General features: G+C 37.8%; 1 long non-coding RNA gene across 1 annotated transcript in view; it reads right to left on the bottom strand.

Annotated features, from left to right (window-relative positions):
* Positions 1 to 1,483: 1,483 nt before the first annotated feature.
* The window catches only part of LOC111094541, a 36,875-nt gene continuing 25,865 nt past the window's right edge, over positions 1,484 to 12,493 (bottom strand). The window contains exon 9 of the long non-coding RNA XR_005385523.1: positions 1,484 to 3,220. This is a non-coding gene — a long non-coding RNA (uncharacterized LOC111094541). The remainder of the gene's footprint in view (positions 3,221 to 12,493) is intronic.

The raw sequence follows: 12,493 nt of genomic DNA, 5'->3' as shown, positions 1-12,493 counted from the left end.
GTCATCTGGACACAAAGAAATAACTTCAGAGATGTTGGACCTTCCTCCACCACATCGACCAGACACTGGAGTAAAATTTTGGGGTAATATGTCCCATATCTTAAAATGTGGATCTCCTCGCTTTACATCCTGAGGCCAGCCACGCCTAGAGGGAGCCCTCACATGGCTCTTCTACCCTCGTCTTGCTCCTGCATTCATTTGGCTCATATGTGCACATCTTTCTTGTTACTAGATAGCTAGATTGAGAACATGGATTACTTTATTTCTTGTTGTTCCATCTACTAGTGCTTTAACAGTGCTTTGTAATCATAAGCAATAATAGAAAAATTAAAAAGAAATAATAGAAAGAGAGAGGAAGAAGACATTGCCAAAGATCTTAGCCCTAGCTAGCTAGAAACAAATATCAGGAAATTAAGTTAAGAGTAATCTCCAGTTATATGCTACTATATAAACATGCTTTTCTAAATTTTTATACACAGTAGTCTATTGACATTTCTATTTAGCATAAATATTTCTTAATATTTAAGTAAACTTGGAAATTTAAGAGCTGGAAGGGACATTAATCGGTCACGCGATCATTTAGTTTATCCTGTCTTTTGTCAGAAGGCTGAGAACTTTCTCCCAGAGATTCAAGAAAAGAAGACTTCCTCAATACCCCTCCCCAACAACCATCATTATCCTAGCCTCACATTGCTTATGGCCAATGGAAAATAGCACCATGTTAGATGAGGAAACTTGGGGAACGTGTGACTTTATGGTTTAAGGTTAAGTGTTAGGTTCCTTTTTTCTTTGAAAAATTAGACAAATTGCTTTTCTAAATCCACATTACTGGTGCCTTTTGCAAACTGCGAAGGGTCTGAGATTTTATCTATTTGTAACCTAAGAAGCTAACCTGCTCATGTCTGCTAGCAGAAGACAAAAGACTTGGGGGTCAGAGACAAGGGATCTATTACTTACGACAAAAGCAGCGAGAGTATCAGCACGTGTCCCTTCCCCAAGACCCAATTCCTACAAGGCAGTATGAAGAGGGACAAGTGGTACCTGTGCATATAGTGGGTTATGTTATGGGAGAAGAATTCTAGAAGAATTCTGACCTTCAAAGCTGCTCTTTGCTCCTGACAGAGACCTTATTTCTCTAACCCAAGGCTGTCTGCTGTGCAGACACACCAGGAAAAGACAATCTGGGGCAAAAGCAGCGAGCGCCTCTGCTTGCAGATGGACAGACATATGAAAGGCTCGTGGGAAATGTCTCCTCACGGTGATCATCTAGAAGGGTCAAGTTGTTGACCTTTTACAGGGAGAGCAGTTTAACTGAAGCATCACGTGCTGGGTTGCATGCAAGGTAAGGTGGCGACAGAGCTCTCCGCCACTGAATCACTCCTACATGGGCTCTTAAGACAGATCTCCTTTCAAACAAATCCTTAGTCCATCGCCAGATGTCTAAAGGGTAGAAGTTATGCACTATTGAAATATAAGTGGTGAAAGCAGTTTTAATTTTCTTGCTGGTGCTATTATCTTTTAAGTCCTAATAATCTCTCTCAGGCACAGGCCTTGAGCCTATAAATCTGTACAAGTTCAATTAGCGACGCAGTAGAACTTTTCCTCAACAGTGCAAGGCACTGATAAAAGCCAACAACACAATTCTAGCACGCTGCTTATTAAGAAGGGAGACACCCACACAACCCACGACAAACTGAAAGCCTTTTTATTTTGATGGTACTCGTTCACTGTCTATCATAGACTTAGCGAAGCAGGCTTTCTCTATCCTGCTTTCCTTTTATTGGATATAAATCACCCCTGACAGGAAGTTTTATGCCTAACTCCGTTTACTGTCCTTGTTGGTAGTCTTTAAATTAATATTTATAAGCCGAAAAGGCCTAAAAGGATGCAGCAGTAAAATAGCTAAATGCTTCAGTTGGGTTTGAACTGATTTCCATCCACCTCCTTGACCATTGACATTTTTTAATTACTCCTGACCCAGCAGCCATTGTCAGTTCCGTCCCTACGCCTACAAATCACTGGCTGTGGTGGGATGGTGGTGGACAAAACAGGAGTTCAGCAGGGTTTAGCTTCTGCGCTATGCGTGAATTTTGAAACGCGTTTGTAGGTGAGGAGAGAAATAGAAGAAAGAGAAACTTAGAAACCAGCAGGGGCTGAAAGAAAGCAATGGCATAGGACTTGTTCAAACTGGAATTGTGTCATGATGGATCTTTTTAAATCCCATGAAAATGCACAATATATCCTAAAAATTGCCTGTGAATGAAACATTAAGCTAAATTAATTGTTGAATTTACATGTACGACGTTAGCCTAACACCGCCGAGCAGACAATGTTGATTCCATGACTTCATTCTTCATTGCTGCCCTCTGATAGCAGCTCTTATTCTATTAGCCTCATTGTGTTCACCCCTGTTTTGTTCAAGGGTCTACACTATTATTCCTTTGCCTAGCCATGTGGTGCAGGCAGGCTGGCCCCAGCCCCATAGGGGAGCTTTTTAAATGGTCCAAGTCAATCATGGTGAAGGCATGAGAATGTGACACATTTCTGGCCAATGTGACATGAGGGAAAGTAGCATAGGGAGTGCTTCCTTACTTTTAACAGACACGATAAAGAATGGCACTTCTTAGCTCCTTGTCACATTTAGAGCTAAGTGGCCTTCTTGTCACTCTGAAGAGAGCCAACTGGAGGTCTGATCCAACACATACAGGAGGAGGACTGATCCAGTGGAATCCCAGACAAGCAGAGCTGAAACCCTGACATACCACTCAGGGATTTTGCCCTAACTATGGATTTCTTGTCCTAGGGTAATAAGTCCTTTATTGTTGAAGCTAATCAGAGCCATCGTTTTCTGGTACTTGCATCTTAAGTCATCTTTCTTTACCTCAAGATATGTGGTATTGCCTAGGACACTAGGCCCTCAGAAGAAGTTCAGCATTTATAAAAACAGAGCATTAAAATAAGATAAGCATCTATATATTCAGTTCTCTGTGAGTCCTTACTTCTTCCTCCCTAAAATAAATATATCCTTCTATGTGTTGCATTTCTCTGGGAAGGCTTGTATCTTAGGATTCTTCTTTTCCTCTGTAATCCCTTCCGCAGGATCACATCTGTTCTTGAATGTTGTCACATATGAGATTGCTTCCAAGTGTACCTGTTCAACTCTGAATCTTGCCACTGCAGTTCTCCTTCCCCAGCTGCTCGAAGGGTGTTTAATTTAGGCCTGAAAGATACCAAAGTATTATCTTTCTCCAAACAAATTCTACTTCTTTATTTTTTCCATCTCTGCTGAGGATAATGCTCATCCATTTCATATTCCCCCTGCAAGTTGTCCTTACTCTCTCCCACCCAGTTAGTGAATCTGACCAATTTTTCCTTCACGGTCCCTCCTCATACGTGTCACCATAAAAGGAATCTGGCAATATCTTTCAATGTAGGAATCAAGAACAGATGGATGCCTTACAGAGCAAGCAAGAGGCAAGGGGGCTGGGACCTAAGCCAAGGAAGAGTTAGGTCTGTTCACCTTCACTCCATGGCCACCTTCAACTCATTGTACATTTTTTTACTACCTATTCAAAGTTCAATGTCCCATTTGTCAGTCTGAAGTTGCATGCCACACCCTCTCCTCCCACTCCTACTCCAGTGGGATCCAGAAAGAGAACCTGGCCCCTTTAGAGCTCATTGTGGGAGATAAAGTGATGGACACTCACCCAACAAAACTATATACAATAGAAGATTCACTCAAAAGGGAGATCAAAATACTCATAGAAAGGAGTGAACATATAAGGTTGGTTGCTCAATAGACAGTAACCTAATGTCCACTAACATAAAATTTAACTTTCCCCCAATTTACCCAACACAGCTTTAATCCAGATCCCTGCCACATATGCGGTCCTTATTGTGGAGTCAGCCACATATTTGGTCTTTCTGCCTAATAGAACTGTCCACTCTCCACACCCATGTTAACCAACTTCAGCTCCTCTAGACTTACTGGCCTCAAATATGGCCTCAGTTTGGAGATTTTCCTGCTCAAGGACCTCTCTTTCTAAACACAAACAGCTCATCACCATTTCTCAAGTCCCCTTTCTTATTTTATCTGCAACATGACCCTACAGCATTTCCCCACATTTCTTTATTGCTTCCATGTCTATATTATTTAATCTCAACTTATTTTGCTTATGTCTTCTCCTGTTCTTGTACTTCCTTTTTCTCTTAAGCCCATGCAAAAGTATTACTTAGTTAACCAACCATACAACCAACCAACCAACCAACCAATCAATCCATCCACCCATAACTGCTTCCAAGATTGTGTCCTACCAAATTCCACCATCTTTGTGTCCTCCTCATATCCAATATACCTTAGTATTTATATATGAAGTAGATTAGTGAGCAAAGCAACATTAATTAGACAGGAAACTGAGGGGGCAGGAATTATGTCCTACTTCCTGTTGAAGGTTAAGTAAACGACAGGATCTGGCAGACAGAAAACATTCAATAAATGTTTGCTATCACATTTATCTCCACTCCCCATGCCTGCCTCTCTGAGGCAACCATTTTCAATTCTCCTAAGTGTTTCTTCTCCCCCCACCTCTTCTTTTTCAATATTTCTAAATAATATGGTTTTCTTGGTTTTTCAGTTTTATGTATTTATGTCCTGCCATGGAAAGAATAAACTGACTTCTCTTAAACCTCATTTGCCTCTTAACTCTACTTCTCTGCCAGGACTCCTGGGTAGTTCAGGGGTTGAGCATCTGCCTTTGGCTCAGGACATGATCCCAGAGTTCCAGGATCAAGTCCCACACTGGGTTCCCCACAGGGAGCCTGCTTCTCCCTCTGCCTATGTCTCTGCCTCTCTCTGTGTGTCTCTCATGAATAAATAAATAAAAAATTAAAAAAAAAAAAACTCTACCTCTTTGCCAACCTAACACATCAACATACTAGCTCTCCTTGTATCTTACCAAAATAATTATACTATTGTTTTTGGCTGAGGCATTTTATAGCATTTACATTATTGGGTCTATGTTATATATATATTTTCCCCCACAATCTCTGTGCTATTAGCTCTCCAGGCTACTGCTCAGATGGTACTGCAAATGGTCCTTTACCATCATCCTAAAAGTCTCTCTTGTTTTTCTGCTGGCTTGGATCCCTTGCCTTCTGGATTCCATGCATTCCTTTTCCTTGGTTTAGTTTTTACAGAGCACATATTTTAATAGTTTCTTGAAAAATGGTACCTGGGAGGTAAACATTTTTTTCAGGCCCTGCATGTTTAATGTATCTTTATTTGCCCTCACACTTGGTTGATAGTTTAGCTAGGAACAAAATTCCAGTCTGGAAATCATTACCTCTTAGAATTTTGAAGACATTCCTTCTCTGTTTTCTAGTTTCCAATTTGCTATTGAGAAGACTTGTGACATCCTGAATCTCAATCCTCTGTACTTCATCTGTATTATGCTTTAGCTTGTTTGTTTTTCTGGAAGATTTTAAGATCTCTTTACCCAAGAGTACTGAAATATATGATGGCATGCCTTGGTGTATATCATTTCAAAAACTAATTGTACTATGAATCAGCAGGACCATCAGAGCTCAAATTAAGTTCAATACTCAGATCCTAAATGCAGCTGACTTGACCTATTAGCTGCATGTGATATAGTTGGTCACTATCCTTTCTTTACTTCACTTCCAGGTTTCTTCCTCTGACCTCATTGGTTACTTCTTGAAAACTCATTTACTTGTTCTCCATTTCCTAGACCTGCTAAAATTGGTATATTCCAGAACTCAGTCTTTAGAGCTCTTTTCTGTCTTCATTAACTCTGTTGGTGACTATCTACATGCCACCTATGTTTGTGTGCCACCTATAATCTTCAGATCAACACTTTGAACAGCTTCCTTGATATCTCTGCCTGCTTGGCTCAGAAAGACCTTAAGTAACAAGTATGCTCCTGTCTTAGGACATACTACCAACATAAGCTATCTGAAGGATCTGCTTTACTTTGTCTTATATCTATTCTATCAAATTTTTAAATTTCTCTGATATTTACAGGAGTTGTTTTTCTTTTCTTTTGATAACATCCTACTCGTGTGTGTGTGTGTGTGTGTGTGTGTGGTTTCAATATCTTCTCTTTCTGAGGATATGAACTACAGAATTTAAAGTGTTTTCATCTGTTTTATAGTTTCTATTCTTTGCATTACCTCTTTTCTCTCCACTTTCCTTGTTATTAGTCTCTGCCTTTCCCAGTAGAGACTTTCCCCATATGTCTGGTGATCCCTTAGCTGTCTGTTTATATTTCTGAATAAATCATTAGGAAGCTCATTGCAAGCCTCATGGGGCTTGTTGACTGGTAGGTCTTACAATACAGTGACCGAGTGGAGACTAGGCCATTTCACTGGGGGATCCTCAATTACAGAATCATTTTTTTCTTTTATTTTTGTCTTTCTCTTGAATTATTTATATTCCTCAGTCTTCCACCTGGTGGGTCTAAGTCTGCATTTTGGTTATTAAGAAGGGAGCTGGGGCCTATGTGTTTAGCACATTTTAATTTAATGGTATAATTTTATTTTATTTATTTTTTAAAATATTTTATTTATTTATTCATGAGAGACACAGAGAGAGAGGCAAAGACATAGGCAGAGGGAGAAGCAGGCTCCATGCAAGGAGTCTAGAGTGGGACTCAATCCCAGAACTCTGGGATCACACCCTGAGCCAGAGGCCAACGCTCAACTGCTGAGCCACCCAGGGGTCCCTAATGGTCTAATTTTAGTAAGGACTCCCATCCTTGCCTTGCAGACTGATGTTCCACAGAATGCAGTCTCTTGGGTAGGTATTCCAGAGAATGGCCCTTATGTCCTTTTCTGGAGTTGAGGAAGAGTTGCTGCCTGGATGGGGAAAGAGATTGGGGGTTCTAATTGTTCCTAAAGGAAATTTTTGACAAATTCTTTTCATCACGCCCACCTGGCCTTCCTGACTGTGAGATACTTTTTGCCTCTCATTCCTGAGACAAGATTCTCAGGTAAAATCAGCCTGTCTCTTAGCCACCATCATAGGGAAGGACTCAAGTTTCAGCTTCCTGGGTCTGACTAAGTAAATGGCCACTTCTCTATCCATTAGCTCTATCCAAATGGTATCAACTCCTGTTTCCTCCTGAAACTTCTCTCTTGCTTTCTTTGTCTTTGGAGATTTATGCCCTTTTTCTTTCTTCATTGTCACTTTAGCATAGTTTTAGAAGGAGGCTGAAATAAACAGGTGTGCTTATATAATAGATCTTCTTTTATTACATATTTGACTTGGAAAACATAGGAACTAAATCTGCTAAGTAATATGCATCATCCTTCTGGGTAATGCTGTTTTTTGTCAAATGCAAACTGTGATGTGAAATAATGAGATTAGCTTTCTGATGTGGCTCATAATCCACCTCCAAAGGCAATTTTAAAAAGTCAGTGTCAAAATGTTTTGAGCAATAGCTGTCTGCTTAGGATAAGTGACTAACTTCCAAGGGGACTACTTTGTAGGGGACAACAGTACTTTAGATATTTTAATTCTGGTTTTGTATAAAAGTTGATCTTTTACTTTTCTCAGATAATGCTTCAAAGTTGCTCTTTGGCAGTTTCTCTTGGGTGGGTTTTGTCAGTGAAATAATTAATTCCCTCAGGGAGCTCTGACTCTCTGCAGTGGTCATTGGACCATCTCTACAAAAAAAAACATTTGGGAAATTCATAAAAATGCATGTTCCTGAGTCTCAACTCAGGCCAGTTGAACCTGAATGTCTGGGGGCTTGGGGTCTAGAATTAGATTTTTAGCAGGTATCTCAGGTGACCTTAAAGCACAGTAAATTCTGAGAACCACTGCTTTGACTTGTTGATTTGTAGTAACCCTCTCTTACATTTGTTGGGCCAGAAGCAAGAATATAGAAGCTCACATAGCATGCCTAAAAATTTGAAAATCAAGTAGTAAAAAAGATATAAATCAGCCTAAAATTATTAAAAATAATACATTCTATTCTCTTTCACAAGTATCTCTTCATAACAACGTGGAAGGAAAATTTTAAATGTAGCGTTCTCAGGTTTCTTAAAATTCGAGCCAAATCTTGGAAATATGGAAAAAGCTGGCCTTAGCCCTTGACCCCAGCCTGTGGTCTAACCACCTTCTCTCCCATATGGCTCAGAATTTTGCAGTGAATGACCTCAGGAGAACATGAAAGCACACCCCTATACCCGAGCTCCATGCACAACTCCTCCACAAACAGCATCTCTTAGGGGTAGAGGTGAGTACATCAGTGGTACAATTTACACTCAGGAGATTGGACTCTGGGAAGAAGCCTGTGCAGGTTGATTCCATACAATTTGGGTGGCCAATTCTAGGGTCCTCAAAACCTGGAGCATGTTCTAGAGAGAAGAGCATGAATTCATGTTTGTCCCACAGACTCCTCATCTAGTGTGGGGTGTGAACAGAGCAAGAGCCTTTTACCTAAATCTAAGAGTGGTACTGTCTCTTCATGCCTCATGCAATGTATGATAGGACCAAGCATTTATCTGGATGCAATAAAAATGTGATACAATCTTTGGATACTCTGTCATAACCTCCTCTCTAGCCCCCATTCCTTACTCCAAATTTCCCGTTATCCTAGCAAAGACAATTTGGAATGTTTTGTATTGTAAGTGGTTTTGAGAAATATATTCCATTTCTCTCTTGTATGAATCTATCTCCATTCCTATTCTTCCCTTCTTTTTTTCTTTTTTTTCCTTCCCTTACTTTAAGTGACACAGAACTTGTATTGGCTTACAATGTTCTCACTTCTGGTGCAAATCTAGGAATTATATTTTATTATCGTTTATATATTGTACTTAGCACAGCCAGAAATGCATCAAGTCCAAGGCCAGTCTTATAACACCCATTAGCATTAATATTAACATTGGATAAATAAGAGAGTCGGTAAATGAATGTCAGTGAGCTATAAAATACATGATAGTGAAATAGTTCTTTCAGTCACCTTTTATAGACAGAAACTAGCCACCACGAAGATGTATAGGCCTAATAAATCAATGGAAAGGAATTCCAAAATGGATAAATCAATATTGAAGCAGTCAGAGAATCCTACAGGTATATGACAATGACCCACTGGGGTCTTCAAACCTCAGCCAGGAGGTTTAGCCAAGATAGTCTGTAATGATAGATTGACTGAAATGATAAATACTTCTGTGGAGGAACCTTGTATTGTTTGCATTATTCTCCACAGCACCCTTTATGCAATGGCAATATAAACTGACTTTTTAAATATTAAAGAACGGTTTCCTAAGAGGCTCCAGTTGTAAATCCATACACCTGGGGTGCATTGCCAAGGAATTAGGTCATTTGCATAAGTAGTTTTAGGTGTGAGTAGTTTTCTACATAATTAGTCTGGTTACCATTTGCATTTTACAGAAGTGCAGTCATGCCTTGGATATTGGTGGGAGTATATTAATTCTTTCTTTCTGCAATGTAATGTGGCAACATATGTAAAATTACTAATAGTCTTTCACTGGTTAATTTTACCTCTAGGAAGATAAGGTATAAAAGTCATGTGATAAAGATGTTCGTTTTGTTGTTATTTATGATTTTAAAAATAGAAATACCCTCTTAAATGTCCATTGATAGGAGAGTGTTTAAATTAACAATGATATATTCATAAAAATATTAAAATGCATATAGTAAAAAGATACTGTCAAATAAATTTAATAATATGAAAAACTGCTTATGAGTTGAAATTGGATTAAAAACAGGCTACAAGACACAATATAATTATAATTTTGTTTTAAAATGATGAAAAATTAGGGTAACAGTGATGAGCGTTAAAGAGGGCATGTGATATAATGGGCAGTAGGTGTCATAAGCAACTAATGCATCACTGAACCCTATCCCTGAAACTAATAATATGCTATATGGTAGTTAATTGAATTTAAATAAAATTAAACTTAAAAAATGACGAAAAATTATTTAAAAATATATCAATTACAGTATTATCCCTGTGTTCTTCATTCATATTTTTCTATATTTTTCCAAGTTTTCTATGGTAGTTAATTGAATTTAAATAAAATTAAACTTAAAAAATGACGAAAAATTATTTAAAAATATATCAATTACAGTATTATCCCTGTGTTCTTCATTCATATTTTTCTATATTTTTCCAAGTTTTCTATAAGGATCTGCTTTATTTCTATAATCAGAAAAACTCATTTAAGTTCTTTGCCATGGATCTCTTAATTCCACTTCAGAAAATCTATCTTAAAGATAGACTCCAAAATATTTCTAAAAATCAGTATTTACAATGATTACTAATGCCAAAAAATAGAAATTTCCTGGGTCTGACACTAGGTTAAGTGAGAAAATTACAATAGAGTTAAATCATAAAATATTAGGAAGACATTAAAATTATAATTTTGTGAACTTTTAACATTATGAACAACACATGTTAATGTTAAGTAAACAATTACTGAATAATATTGTATATATGATATAAATATGCATAACTATAATAACAAATGCTAACTCTGGTTTAACATTTGGATGTTTGGGTGATAATGTTTACTGTTTGGATGATAAGACTATTGGTGTACATTTACTCTTATTAATTTATTTTCCAAATACTCAATTGCAAATATATTTAACATTTATAAGTGGATACTAATAAGTAAACTTTATATTATCATTTTAAGACCTTTCTGGGGCACCTGGGTGGCTCAGTGGTTAAGCATCTGCCTTTAGCTCAGGTCAGGATCCCAGGGTCCTGGGATCGAGTCCTGCATCACACTCCTCGCAGGGAGCCTGCTTCTGCCTCTGCCGATGTCTCTGCCTCTCTCTGCGTCTCTCATGAATAAATAAATAAAATTAAAAAAAAAAAAAGACCTTTCTTAGAGTATTAGTTCACTGTTTGGCATTGGCTTTCCTGCATAAGTAACACCCATAATGCATTCCTCAGACTTGGGTTTCATTAAAATTGCTACAAAAACTAAAGACACTTGTGATGCAGTCTGAGTGCAGAAAATCCAATGTTCTCTTTCTTCTTTATTCTACCGCATTTTTTAGTGATTTTTCTTTACTGAGTTTTCCAAAGAATTAATTTCTTTTTCTCAGGAAGAACGCTTTTTCTCACTAATACTCAACTTTCATAATATTTAACTAATTTATATATACAATATCAAGTACAACTTGTATAACACAGTTTTAGGAACAGACACAGCTGACTCTATAAACATTCTGCTCAGCTGGGAGGGTCACAGATGCTCAAGCATATCAGAGAGTAGTTCACACCTTCTAGATGACTGTGTATCTATCGCAGGCAACAATCAGCATATTGACAGGGAAATAGGGAACACAAATTAATTTGGTCACTGAAGCGGTGGGCTTGTCGAATGGTTAGCCCCAGTGCTAGATGCTAGGGGTAGAAGGATGGATAAGACTTACATTATTTAGTTAGCATTATGGGTTGACATCTGGGACCACACTGAAGCAGCTTAGTTCACTCATTCCTATGATTGGGAAACATAGACTCGAGACTCCTACGAGAATATTTTTAAATTTAAGAATAAAATTGGAAACACATGAAAAGAAATTCATTTGAAATTCTAGTAAAGCAATTCTTTCCTTTTTATAACAGGGTAGTATTCTATTGTATAGATATACCACAGTTTGTTTATCCACTGACCAGAAGATGAACAGTTGTGTTGATTTTTGGCTGCTATATATAGAACCACTACAAACATTCACATACATGTTTTCACGTAGACTTATGTTTCTATTTCTTTTGATAAAATATCAAGTAGTGAACTTGCTGAATCTTATAACAAGCTTATGTTTAATTTTATATAAAACTGCCAAACTATTTTCTGATGCAGCCCTACCATTTGCATTCCCATCCACAATGGATGAGAATTCCAGTAGGTATACAGGATCACCAGCACTTGATATTGTCAGGTCTTTTAACAATTGTAATCATCTTAGTAGGCCTTATGGGGTTTTAATCTCCATTTCCCCAGTGACTAATGAGCATCTTTTCATCTAGGAAGCTACATGATATAGTGTTGGTCTCTTTCTTAAGGAAGAAATTAATAGACTTATCTTTTCAGGGAGTCAATAACTCAGAAGATTTTGAATTTCTGAGCTCTTTGGAAAGTTGGGTATTCAAGCCAGTTAAATATCGAATATAAGTTAAATACTTAGTACATAAAGGCAACAAGTAACAGAGTTGCTAATAGACTGGTTGAAAACTCCATAATTATTAAGAAATCTAGTTTTGCCCAGAGGAGCTTTAGGTATACATCTTAATACTAGGCAAATAAATAATACTAGTATTTTAACTGTTTTTTGATTTGAAAATGTAAATACTGGACATATTGAACATATTCTCCCTGTGAAAAAATCTAGAGATAGAGTTTATTTCTCTTGCGTTCACCCTAGCAACACAAACCCTTTTGCAGGCTGTATCATTCTAGATTACCCAATGCATTTTTGAATGTTTGTATG

The sequence above is a fragment of the Canis lupus genome, chromosome 38 (assembly GCF_011100685.1).
Source record: "Canis lupus familiaris isolate Mischka breed German Shepherd chromosome 38, alternate assembly UU_Cfam_GSD_1.0, whole genome shotgun sequence".
Taxonomy (NCBI): domain Eukaryota; kingdom Metazoa; phylum Chordata; class Mammalia; order Carnivora; family Canidae; genus Canis; species Canis lupus.
The sequence above is the reverse complement of the archived record's forward strand: the minus strand, read 5'-3'. Positions and strand labels throughout refer to the sequence as shown.